Source organism: Wasmannia auropunctata, unplaced genomic scaffold, assembly GCF_000956235.1.
Source record: "Wasmannia auropunctata unplaced genomic scaffold, wasmannia.A_1.0 LD336088.1, whole genome shotgun sequence".
Classification (NCBI taxonomy): domain Eukaryota; kingdom Metazoa; phylum Arthropoda; class Insecta; order Hymenoptera; family Formicidae; genus Wasmannia; species Wasmannia auropunctata.
This window is the reverse complement of record NW_012026802.1, coordinates 3,460,507-3,475,046: the sequence shown is the minus strand read 5'-3', so window position 1 is coordinate 3,475,046 and position 14,540 is coordinate 3,460,507.

The window sequence follows — 14,540 nt, the reverse complement described above, 5'->3', positions numbered from 1 at the left end:
ATTGGCGTTAAATATTCCTGCAGTCGGCCGCGCCGGGAGGGTTCCTTTTCCAGCCCCGCCCCCGTCCAGCAAAAGGTTAAAACGTAGAAAGCGACTCGGCATTTTTAGCGACTCATCGTAGCTTTTTACTTTTACCTTAAAATGCATGTGTACATTTCACGTTTAATTTTATTCTTTTTTTTCGCGATTTCGACAGTCCTGCAACGCAAGGTTCTTCCCGACGGAATTTAATGAGCTACGCGCTACTCGCGTGATTTTTAGATAATGTTTATCTTTTATGATAATTTAGCGAATATCCGATTATCGGAAAGTGTCTTCATCGATGATTCACGCAACACGTATGCACACATACACGTACGCACACGTTAATCCGGCCGTATCGATCGTTAATCCGATTATCAGGTACGCTCGTTTAACGACAGTTCGTAAAATTATTATCGCGAAGATAAAGCATCGCGATGCACGAAAGAATCTGATACATCAAATGTATACTTTATATTATACCATAATTCACACTCCTCTCTTGCGAAAGGCCGCTATCGCCGATCGTACGAAATTAACATTAACAAACATCGAGTCGTGCCTCAAGATAACGATGTAACATTTGATGTAGGACCTACGTGGCCGATAAATTTCTATGCTTATCTCGCGATTAATTGCGCGTTGCGCAAACATTCGATATACTTCCGTTATTAAACGGTATTTCCCTCGTAAAAAAGCAACGCGGTAGGTACTCGATTGCATTATAAATCTCTCTCTTTCTCTCGACATTCGTCGTTGAATGATCGCGCTACTAAATTCCTTCGAGCTCGAGGATCATTAAACGACGCGGGCTTTAAAAGATGTATAGCCGAAGTCATTAATCAAAAATTCAGTATAGCTGAGCCATTAATCAAAAATTCACTGGCTGTTGCTCAAATTAGCGGATCCAATGTGTAACACGCGCATTGCGGCTGATAGCTGCTAATTTCTGCCGATGTACAATATTATCCTTTCGATAATGAATTCTCTGACTGTGAACAAAATCGCCTAGTCATAATCCGTCATGGTCGGCGGTATATGACTCGCACAATGGTCCCTCCCTTCTCGCCGAAGTCCGGGATTTTCGAACGATGAAATGTCTTTCTTTCAATTGTATGCTCTTTTTTCTCTCTCTTCTTTTTTCCTGTTTCTTTTTCTTTCCATTATTTGTTAATTTCTTTTCTTTGCATTTATTTCGCTATATAGCTTATTTTTACTTTCATGTTTACTTTCTTTTATTTTGTATATACTTCGGCCTTTCTGCGCGCAATATGTTAGATCTTATGTTTATTTCTTACTATATAGAGATAGAGTTTTTTTAAATTTTATTTTGTTATGCGTTTTGTATAATTTTTTTTTGGTTGTATTAGTTTTCTTTTTTATCGTTTTATTTTTTCTTTGTACTTGTTTCTCGCTTTATTGTATACATTATCTAAATTCTGTTTGTTCTTAGAAGGCTTATCCTAGAGCACGAATAAAAACTCAATCAATTAATCTTCCGCCGAAGATTCCGATGCAATCGCTGCAATGCGCACTTTATTGCCACCTGCACACACGATGTCACACAATCGCATTGTCCGTATTTTGCAGCGATATCGCAGTATTACATCGTTATTTATTCGTCGCGTTCCACATTGCGGGAAAATGCATCACCGGTTGTGTACACACACACACACACACAAAGGACGGTCCCTTGCCTCTCTATTTTTATTTTTATTTTTATTTTGCTTACAGAGAAAGGGAGAGAGAGAGAGAGAGAGAGAGAGAGAGAGAGAGAGAGAGAGAGAGAGTCAGAGTCACATCCCGGGAGAGTTAATCATTTCCGTTTTTAATTTCCTGCCTGTTGGTTTGCGTGGAATTGTGTGTTTTAAACGCGGAGCGCTCTACTGAACGCCTCGCTGGTGTCTCTCGTGTAACACCGGCGAGGAGGGAGGGGGGAGATCCATATGTCATCGGTGAACTGCAGCGACAAAAAAAGTTCGGATCAGTCGCGCGCAATCAAAACGAGATGCGATTTATCAATTTATGGAGTTGCTATGGCAAAATCAGGCGCTGTTTGGCCTATTCCGTGGAGAGAAAAAATGCGAGCGAACGCGACCAATTGCTTTAAAAAATTAAAAATGTAAAATTTTTAAATACGGAAATGTACGATATAAAATAATACGTGGCGTGACGCAACGTAATGATATAAAACGCAACGTTTGATATAGCGATAGAATGCTCGCAAATATTTTGTAATATTTTGATCTAATACACTTTCGATTTTATCAGATCGAGAGTAGTAATGTCGGACTCCGCGTTTGCAAAGTAAAGCGATCGCGATGAGCAAAGTTCAGCTTATCGCGGGGCGAAGATATAATTTTGTTTGGGCAAGAAAGAAATGGATGAGTAAATAAATAGGTCTTGTGTGCGTTCGTAGGTATCGCTCTTCGGAAAGGTACGTCTGATAAAACAGTCGGGGCACTGAATCGGATTATGTTCACATACGACATACTAAGTTAGAGCGACCGCCAGCGGTCGCAAAGCAGGAAATCGATCGGTCGCTTTAGCCGGCTTCGTCCTCCAACCTGATTCCCGGCAATGAGATCACGAGTCCAAAATTTAATTGCATTTCCTCTCCCACCCCCCTCTTTGCCAGTTGCGCTGGCCAACGTCCAAATGAGCGTTACACCCGATCGATTACTCCGCGGGAAAAGAAGCACTGTTTGCCCCACGATCGGCACACGAGGATCGAGTCCTTCGAACGACGACGACGTCGCGTTTGGGAAAAATAAAGCTAACTCAAGGAATATATACGCACTGTTAAGAGTATAAATCATGAACGTATAAATTACATTACTTTTTCGCCCGTTTTACTTTCTACAAAAAGTTTTACAATATTTCCACGTAATTACGTGCAATCGTTATCGTTAGGATAAATTATTACCGCAGTTTAATAAATAACTGTTAACTGTTGCACTACGATAACTTATACATGGTACACTGAGAGAAAAATATTTTGTATTTGCAACTATAACTGTACATGGTAAAAAAGTTATGGTTAAGAGCACTATTTTTATGGTTATTATTACTATAATATCAGTAATAGTAACTAATAAATAGTAATGGTGTATGTATAATTCTATCAAATATGAAAAAAATTTTACTATAAATTATAATTTCAAATATTAATATAGTAAAATATCAAGATATATATATATAGGTATATATATATATATATATATATATATGACAAATGAAAAAAATATATTTATATAGTAAATGCAACTGCAATTATAGTAAGTGTAACTATTTTCTTAACATTTGCTTACTATTTATATTGCAATAATAACTAAAAAATAAGTAAACGAAAAAATGATAATATATCAATCATAATGTATAATTAAAATGCATTGTTAAAGCGGCTATAATTTGTAAGCTATAATGGTTAAATTAATTATAATTTTATAGTCCCCGAAATTCGCTATAAATTATAGTTAAATTATGGTCATTCCAACTATGTTTTTTTCTCGGTGTACATTCCGTAGAAAAGTGCTACATCTTCCCTGCACGACATCTGATACTGTGGTATCGCGTGTAATATGTATAACGTATGTATATCACACTGCACACTGACGAGGAATTGCTTCTGATTGCATTGCTCTAGGCGGCAATATTCATGCGAACGCGACGAGATATTCCGGACGTACTCGCGAATTTGCGAGAACGGAGAACGGTGCAACGTGCTCGCTCTCCCTCCTTCCGTTTCTCCTTTTCCGCAAACTCGTCGTCGCGTGCCGAACGGAAGGCGAGCAGCTGAATCGCCGCCGCGGGGCCGAGGTGGAAAACGAGGACGAGAGCACGTTGACTCGCGCGGGCGATGTGACGGACATAAATCGCGGGATTCTCAATTAACCCTCCGCCAACTCGACGACTCGACTGTCGCGCGACTGTCGTGTTGCAGAGAGCGGAGAAGGAGGACCTATGCGACGCGGCTTGAAACGATCGCCGCGGGCTGCTTATCGATCCGACCTCGTGAATCACGGTTTTTCTCTACAGTCCCGGTCAAGTGTCGTCCCCGGCAAGCAAGTGTGCTTCTGTCCTCGAGCGCAAAAACATACCATCCCTATACCGAAAATTCCCGCGTTAATGGTTCAGGATGTGAATACACTGAATAAATCCAACTCGATACTATACCCCTGCCCCGCGGCGGCAGGGATACCGTAATCCGAGTTAGTTCAAATTGAATTCGGGTTAGTCGGGTACAGAGAGCGATAGCTCTCAAAGCGTTATAGCCCCGATCGAAACTTTAGCCTCAGCGATCGAACGAGCCGCGGGATCCGAGAGGATCGCGTAGTAAAGGGGGTTTAAACGCGCGGCCACGAATAACGAGATGCCGATTAACGACGATCGTATATACGTATGTACGGCTCCGAACGGGATCGCGCACCCGGCGATAGCCGAGGTCAGGTGTCCCTCCCCGAGCAATCGCGCGTCGGCGGTCGATAAGGCTTAAACACCTGCACCCAAACCGACGCAATCGCGACCGGCCGCGATAATCATAACAGTCCGCTGCCAAAATCCGCCTCTCGGCCGAATCGATCGCCCTCCTTGCACCAATTTTAAATTTATGCGGAACTGGCACGAGAGAGAGAGAGAGAGAGAGAGAAAGAGCGAGCGACTGCAAAATACACAGCCACTTGGGCCAACTTTTGCTCTTACGCTCAGGGCGGTTCGATAAAATATATTTATGTATATATAAGTCCAACGCGCCCCGAGCGATAACAAGATTAAATTATAAATATATCCTTGAGATACACGTACACACATACGCGGTATAAATTGTGCAACGCGTGTTAAATTAGGAATGTGTGTCATTAATATTTTTAACTTTTCGCTTTCGCGCATCAAATATTCCTTCTCTAGTTCTCTCAAACGTTTCCGCGCCACGGAGAGAATTTTATTTTAAAATTTACCCCGAAAATCATGTTAATCGTAGAACAACATAGTATTTCGACGAATTTTATATGATTTTCACTATTTTTTTTAATATATACTTCAACAAATTCATTGCAGTGCACAGTAAAATTTATTGTAGTGTGTAAAATTTGTCGAAATACTAATGTTGTTCCGCGATTAACAAAATTTTCAGGGTAAATTTTAAAAGGAAATTCTCTCCGTGGCGCGACGATATTGAATATTAGATTCTCGCGCGGTACATCGGCGACGCTTTGCCGCAAATTCTTAGTGTCAGTTTTCCATGTTACTACGTAGTACGCCAACGTCTGGTTTACGCTATACCCTTTGACTTAATTGTTTATCAAACATTCGACCGAATGCGATTGTTTCGTTGTAGTTTCGAGACACGCCGCGGGGGCGAAACTATAGCAAACTGCCCCTCGCCTCGTGACCGGTCGCCTTAGCCGCGGGGCTTAAATATTTATCCGTCTTATCTAGCCGGAGTGCACTTAAGTGCGCACAAGCCGCATGCATATTCCAGTTAGGATGATGACGCAGAGGTCGTGCGACATCCTCGAAACGACCTTGGCGAGAGCGCTCGTGACGAGGACGATCGTGAGGTGAAAGCTCCCCCCCGGTCGGCCTTTCCCCGACTGGAAGTCGCACGCACTTGATGACGGCGATGATCGTTCACTCTTCTCTCAGGGACGTCGTTATATCTCCCGCGGAGAGAGAACGGCCGCGGCAGACGTAGTACGTCTGCCGGTGCAGGAGAGTCGGTCGATCGGATTTCGAAAGGCGGGCAATTGAGAGATCAGACCTCGGATTTCAAAGCGCGCCCTCCGCGGAATTCCAATCGATGATGCATATTTAAAGGCCTCTTTCTTTACCACGCCGAATTTTTCCATAATCATTTTTCGGAGAAAACGAATTTTAATTACGTTCTCCATCACGGAAAGAACAATTTTACTGAATCCAGATCTGAAAATAATTTTTGTTCAATAATCAAAATAATTTTGTGCGAAAGTCAAAGCGATTGCTAGAATATCAAAACGTTTTATAGCAATGCTCATCAGTTTTCAACAAAAAATTATTTTCAGATCTGTTTTTAACAAAATTTTTAAATCTCAACAAAATCATTCTTTTTGTGCAGTTGTTCATATATAGTGTTTTACATATACATTGCTCGATGCGATTAATATAGTTAATTTAATGGATATATCTTTTTTTTTTTAATATTGAAAACGAGTAATTGAAGAGAGAGAGAGAGAGAGAGAGAGAGAGAGAGAGAGAGAGAGAGAGAGAGAGAGAGAGAGAGAGAAAGGTAATTCGAGAAATTAATTATTGAATAGAAAAATTCGGCGAAGGCTCAAGTCACTATTTATCAATTCATCGCTTTACGGAATGCAAGGTGATGCAAGGATTACGCCATAATTGATCAAAGACGATCGAGGTTGGTGTCGTTGCGTCACCACTTACAGCTAATGACTTCGTGGGTTTTTGCGCTCGATCATCCGGCTGTCTCCCTCGGATAATCCGTCTTAATCAACCGGCCGGGCTCCTATAAGTATAATCGCAATCGTTTCTTATAATATCGCCAAGTTCCCACGAATAATCGAAGATAGGAATAACGTAATGATACGTTATGCATGAGATGACTCGCCGCGGCTAAGCTTGTATAAGATACGAATTTTTTTTTAAACATTTAATTATGGCCGCGACGCCGAAACGTTTTCTGTTTCGCACTTTCACGCCGCGTCTTCGCGCGAAGGACGACCGCGGCGAGCCGCGGCCGAGAATTGCATTTATCCGAAGAAAATTGAGGCAAAGATATTAAATTTCGCTTTCACGTCCTTCAACTTGGATTCGGTAGTTAATTTGCATGGATTTCAAGCCACGGTCTCATGGCTGAACAATCACAGTTGAAAACGTACGACCTTTCTAACATTAGCACGCCTGTCGCGTGCTACGATCCCGCGCGCCGTGAAAGTTTGAGCAGCTTTCGTCGGTCACCGGCGACCGTGTCAGCGGTCGAAAGTAAAATCGGGGCGACCGCCGCGCGCGTCGTAGATGCGCCAACAGATCTTGCGTAACTCGATTACAGACCGGCGTGTTTTCCGTAGCGTACAGCAGAATGAAAAATTCAATTAATTAAAAGAATTAAGTGCGCTATTTTGTAGGAACGAATATTATTAGAATTAGATAATCGTTTGATCATCGAGGCTCGTTCGCGGATCAGAAGAAAAATAAATCTCGATCTCTGTAAATAGCTTCCTTTTTCGTCGCGTTGTGTATCTTCGAAGATCCGAAACCGGTACGTGTCGCAAATTTTGAAGAGTTACTCTTTCATCCAAAAATGTGTGCCAAGTGTAAATAATTTGATATTTTGCGCGACATGATTTGCTCACGTAATCATTTTGACTAAGAGTTCTCGATGTCTCATTATCAAGAAATTCGACAATATAGGTGATCGTGCGTTATCCCAAGATCGCGAACGAGAGGTGTGAGATAAGCATCTTGAGGACGAAGAGGAAACCCCTCGATGAGACGTGAAAGTACTCGCTGAACTATGCCCCGCGAACATTTCATGGGGATTGAATTGCTCGATCGATCCGCATATTGTATCTTCATATTGAAATTGGAATATTGAACAAAGATATGTTAAAAAAAAATAATTCTCTTTGAAAAATCACAGGAGACAAAGAGTAATGAAATGCAGTCACAAAGCTTTATGTATATGAAAATTAAATTGTGCTATTAATAAAATTATATTACGATGTTAATAAAAAGAATAATAAAATGCGTTATGTACAAACGAAACACACTTATGAGAAAATAAAAAATGTATAATACATTTATAATCATAAATATAAAAGAGAATTTCACAACAAAGCGAAAATGCGATACTTTCAAAGTTCACAGAAAAATTGTTGAATATTTTCGTGCTTCAGATATATTATAAAATATTTATCATCTACCATTCTATGTAGTTTAATTCGAAACATTTTTCAGCTCTGTTTTTGCATTATTTAATTAACGATAAGAAAAATAATTAAAAATTAACATATAATATGTAAGACTCTTTAATTCAAAACAACTTCAAGTATAATAATTGGGCATTAAAAGTAAAAAAAAACGCGGTACTTGGTGCGTAAAATAATTTTATCTTCTTGTGTAGTTACACCTGCATACAATATTTCTTTACATACGTTTCGGCCTCTTTCAGACTTTCTTCAGCGTTAAATGATATACAATAGCAATCCAGCTTCGATAATTTATTCCGCTAATTAATGGTAATTAAAAGATTACAGTACGCCATATCAGTAAATTATTTCGCTAGTCAATGTAAATAAATAGCGGAATAATTTACTGATATGGCGTACTGATAATCTTTTCCAAACTGCGGACTATATTTACGTCGATTAGCGGAATAAGTTATCGAAACTGAATTGCTATTGTATCGTTTAACGCTGAAAGAAAGCCTGAAGGAGGCCGAAACGTACGTAAACTAAACTACACAAGAAAATAAAATTATTTTACGCACCAAGCACCGCGTTTCTTTTTTATTCTTACTGTCCAATTATTATACTCGAAGTTGTTTTAAATAATTAAAAGCGATTAAAATATATTTTTTTAAATCCACGCTGGAAGATGTATCAGATAAAATTTTTTGATTTATTTAACTATAAAGATAAATAAGTAATTAAAAGTTAAAATAATTAAAAGCGATTGAAACATCAACAAAAGCCACGGTAGAAGCGTCAGATAGAGTTCCGTGATAGAGAAACTTTGTGTGCTTATTATAAGTTCTCTAATAAGATTATATTCGAGAAACATGCATAAAACCGTTTGTCGAGAGAGACCTCCCGGTCTTTCTTTTGGCTGCTCTCTCGGCTGCAGAACGGCGGTTTTCCCTTTAGTTACGCAAGGGCTAATTCACGAAGAGGGAGAGGGATGGTACAGGTGCATTTGCAGGGGCGGGCAGGGGTGAGCGACCGGTCAGAGTGCTTCTTGGCTAGCGAGGGCTACGTCGTAAGGACAGGCGCCGCAATCGATATCCAACCGATGGAACAACACCGCTGGCTCCCGGCATTGCGATGAAACGCCTCTGCAATATTAATTGTGAACAACGCAATCCGAATTCTTCTTCCTGTCGAGAGGCGCCGAATTTTAATCGCGCCAATTTTCCCGGCGCGCCGGATTTTTCGGGAGATTTACAGGCAATTTCGCGAAACAAAGTTTCTCTTGTTTCCGCCGGCGCGGCGGATACATAACTTTTTAACTGGTTTAACATGACTCATCTCTCGGCTCTTCGTGCTTTTTTTTTATCAGTCGCAGAACCGGTTACCAACAATTAACAACCGGCAATCAACTGAAAATCGTTTTCTTGTCTATTAACCTCGACTTTTCCCGCGCGGACTATCGGCGCAATTTGCACCTCGCGGTTGAGTTATTTAAGAGGGAATTGCTTTTAATAATTTCTTTGTGAGATAAGCAAACGTGTGCGCAATCGAGCACAAACGTACGAAGCACGGGCTGCACGGGGTATTTTATTAGCTATTTTACGGGCGCCTTGACCTAACAGATGTTCGTAGAAATGACACGTATGCTAATAGATGACTGTGCAACCGTCGATACGAGTTTGCGTAAAAAGAAAGTATGCCGATTCAATACAGAGGTATATATTTTTTTCTCGCGCGTGCTTTTCGCATTATTCACAATAGAATTCTCGGATGACGACGCGGCGTTCATCACCACTAATAAGCGATTTTTATAGCACTCTTCCCAACTAGATAAATTCGCATAAAAGTGAATATGAAAGTTATTTCCCGTTCTGCTTGAATTATATTGATAGCTAGCTTATTAATTGATTTCAAAATTAGATTGAAGATATTAGTTTGTAAATAAAAATAATTAATAAGCGAAAATTGTATAAATAAACCTGATAAATAATTCATATCGAAGAGTCTGATAAGAAGTGGATTGCCTATCTATCATGATTATAACTACATGATTGTACACTTTGAAGCTTTCGTTGAAATCGTTGGGGCGAGCATTTGGATAAAAATCCCGTATACTTTACATATTCAGAGGCGTTCGTTAAATTCAAGGCGAATAACGTATACAAATAAATACCGCGCTCATTCGTATTCGCGGAGACGCTCGTTTAAATCGATGCAGATATCTAAATAAAAGGATTCCTCTATACCTCCTTCCCTCTTCCGTCCCGCGGGATCGGCGGGATTCGAAGGGGGCTCTCTCTCTCTGGTAAATTCGCCTGCGACGACACACAGAAGAATTCGTCATTCGCGCGACCGAGAGACGAGCAAAAACAGAAAGAGTGTTGAACGGGCATTTCGCATAAGAATGTGCATATTACCGTGCCGCATAAATATCGTTAAATGTGCCGTCGCGGTCGAGCGAGTTTTAAGGGAGACAAAGAACAATTCCCGTGACCCCGCCGCGTGTTTTTCCGCTCGTGCCTTCGCGAACGGACGCGCGATTCGTCGTCGTCATTATGAATTCGCATTTCCGCGACCGCGAATCGTGTTCCCTCGTGACCGTCTTTGAACGAAGATCCGACGGAGTTTAATCGCTATTTCTGAGAAAGTGGCGACCGCAGAAGAGCGGAAAACTGGTTTTTTTTTTCGAGGGCATCACGCCTCGAGCGAAGGAGTTGAAAATTTTATAATACAAGTCGAGGAAAAAATTCGGCAGAACGCGCAGTACGCCACATGTTTAATTTAAGAACACGCAACGTAAAAATTCGAGCCGAGATACCCAAGGCCGGGGAAGAATTTAATTTCCGGCGAGAAAGAATTTCATGGTACACATCGTCGTATCGTCACACACCGCGAATATTATTATACTTCGCAGAATATTACGCATCATGATTCAAACGACGAGGAATTTGCGGTAGAAAAATGTGGATTTCGCGTGACGCGACCGCAAAAATAAGTCGCGATCATTTATCGGGGTCCTCGCTGTTAATTATCATTGACGTAGAATTCGCGATTTAAGGGCTCGTTATCGGAAATTGCGCCGAGTAATTTCAGCATCACGTTAATAAAATCTGTATAATACGGCTTCCTTTTTTAATGAATGTAATTAACGATGTATCTTCTTTTTCGTAAATAATGACGTATCTTTTTTTTTTGTTAAATGTATAATTTTCTAAAATGTTTTATTTATTATTTATAAAAAACGTTACACATTTGTATGGTCGAATACTCGACTTATCGATATTGGACGAGCGCGATGTGTATTCAGCGACATGTGTTCCGCGAAATTCTTAGATATCGGGATTATTTTATTGCTCTAAACCTTCGCACCCAAGCCGTTTTATCTAATATCAGTGAAATGCTTTATCTAGAGTACTCAACCGGCGCGATATTTGATAAAAACATTGCAATTTCGAGCAAAGAGAGAACTCGTGACGATGCATGCGTCACCCGCTGTTTACACATGATAAATGCAACGATCCGTCTGTAGAGTACGGCCCCTCTCGAATGAACCTCCACGGAGCGAATCCATCAATTTTCAACGTATCGTCAAATCGATATTAAAAATTTTACAACAGCTCCCAGCGCAAATAGGAAGTTTCGTGAGCGCCTGGTGGAGAGAAATGTGTTTCGGGACTTGAAGAAAAGTTCCGTGGAGGCTCTCAAAGAAAATTCACGTCAACGTTTGTACGTCTTTCTAAGAAAACTTTTCTCTCTGTCAGAGCCGGAAACCATTCTCTGTACAGAGGGGAGAGGACCACGGGGAAAGCGAACGGCGCGGCGCTGTCGCTGAAACGGCGAGAAATTGCAATATATATAATGTAAAATTCATAAATATTTTTACGGGAAACTTTGCTTTGTCCGCGTGAAGCCACGTCTAATCGCAAGTTTGCGACTCACGCAACATTGATGTAGATATCATGCACGGCGTATGTAACTTCTAGATAAGAAAGAGTTTGCCGATCGCAGTCGCGTTTATCTGAGAAAAAAAAGCCCGATGTGTTTATCGAAAGTCGGAAAAAGAACACGGAATGTATGCAAACCGGGGGAAGATAAGTATGTTAAAGCCCGTTATTTTGCTTGCAACCTTGAGACGATTTCCTCGTCTCGAAGCGGCAGCGTTTTACCGTTAAAAGGTGCGCATGCGCGCACGCGCGCGCTATGGGAGGCGCGTGCCTTAAAGTCAAGATAGCTGTACATAATGCAGTAAACGCGAATATGGGCTTTCCTATCGCGAGCGATTCGCGCAGGCCCCCGTGTTGAATGGGTGCGACGGCAGGTATTTGCCGCCCGGCTTGCAAGTGGGTCGCTAAACTCCGGGACACGTGCCGCAAGATTGGGCAAGTGCATTAACGTTTGAGCCCTTGAATTATTGGACGAGGCCGCCTTCTCGGAATTCTAATTTCGCCGGTATTAATAGTTCCATTTGAAGGAGATGAGTATCGCGTGAATGGTGAATTTTGAGGCGAAAGCACTGAAGGGCTTTAAAGGCTTTATGACGAGATGCCGACGTCAAAATCAGCTTTGCAACGCGAATCCAATGTTGCGTCTGTACGGGCGAGACTGGCTAGTTGTCGGATGTACGAGTATATCCTTATGCAATGGGATATCCACTTGGTTAACATTTGGATGTAAGGATTAACGCAATTTCCAGACGCCGCGCCGCGCGCGGAAGGATTTAATAATTTCAACACTGCAGAAAGAGCCGAGAGGGAATATACATTTATGCTAATATCTGTTTTAATGTTTATTACATTTGCATCGAAGTAATAATAATTCACATTATATTTCAAAATATTTATGCATATTTTATGTAAAATTTAAAATTGCATAATATTCATATTTATTTATATTGTTAATAGGCCACTGTAATGAATACGAAAAACGAAATTGTATATAGGCAGCTGATAAAATAAGCTAAATTGAGAATTTAACATTGAAATCGTAGAAACAACCGAATGATTATAATCGATTTTCGAAACAGACTTCTTTAATATATATACATACATAAGACATCGATACGTATAAACATTTCGAATGTAATTACGTCGTATAAAAACGTATAGAGATGGAATAATTTTGGTGCTTAAGAACTATGCCGCGATATGCCAGTATTCCCCTTGCTTGCAAGGGAAAGTGGCGAATCCGCGGGTTTCAAGTGCGGCAGAGAGATATCGAGCGTAACGACGGCGACTGATATCGGGTCGCTATCGCTTCGCGAGCGGCGATCGGATTCTCGCGGCGGCCCACATACCGGATCGGAGTGAAGTCGTGCGGACGATCGCGCGCTGCGGCGATCGAGAAACCGTGAACTTGCACGTTAGAATTTGCACGGCTTCCCTATTACCGCGCGCGGGGAGAAAAACGTCGCCGCCTCGATCGCGACCGCGGGCGGCAACGGCGGTGACCACGAGCGACGACGGGACGCGGCGACGCGGTGAGTGCGCTCGGCGGCTCAAGGTTGTCGCGACGGACTTTCCGCCGAACCGGTTCCTCTGCAGCCGCGACATTAGACATACGTGACTTTCCTCCGCGAGTGCACGAGCGTGAACTTCCGCGAGGCCGGACCGCCGCCGCCGCCGCCGCCTCGGCTCACGCCTGGAGCCTCGACACGAATCGGATTTAGCGTCCGCAAAGAAGGAGCCTGATAAGGAAGAGAGAAACCGTCCTGAATCCCCGAGAGGTATCGAGATTTCTTATTTTTAAACACGCACGCAACCGAGGATTATACTTCCAGGAACACACGACAGCAGAATTACACTTTTAGTATATCATGAACTATATACGAACTGTATCACAGAAACAATTATTTTGTTGAAAGATCTATACGGAAAGAACGATTTTGCTGGAAGATTTAAAAATTTTGCTCGATAACAGATACATCTGAAAATAATTCTTGTTTGACCGTCAAAATAATCTTGCTGAAAAGTCAAATTGATTGCTCGAAATATCAGAACGTTTTACGGAAATGCTTATCATCTTTGAGTTTCCAACAAAATCATTTTGATGTCCCGACAAAATTATTTTTAGATCAAAATTTTTTGACCTTCCAACAAAATTGTTCGTTCCGTGTAAAATTTATAAGCTGGATATAGAGCTAAAAATAATTTGCTGTTTTTTTTTTACAAAATAATTATGTTGGAAACTCAATGTAAATGAGCAATGCTGCAAAAAACTTTAATATTCTGGCAACCAGTTTGAGTTTCCTACATAATTATTTTGATGGTTCAATAAAATTATTATTTTCAGAGCTGTAGTTCCTTTTTTAGGATCTTTCAGCAAAATCATTATTTTTTGTATGAAAAATTGATTTATTCAATTATGGTTCTAATAGCAATAGATTAACACGTTTCCTTTATCACAACAGTGCAAATCGATCGAATTGAAATAAATCAAAGAAATTTATCCTTCTTGCGATTTACTTGGAACGTGACTGGGGATTTTCTTACGTAATGTAAATTTCATATCATTATAACGTTCAACAGTAATATTGCATCGTGCACTTACGATATTAGTTTGAATTTCGTTAATTTCATTTACGTAACAACGAAACTTTCTCCCTCTTTAGATCGCTCTTCT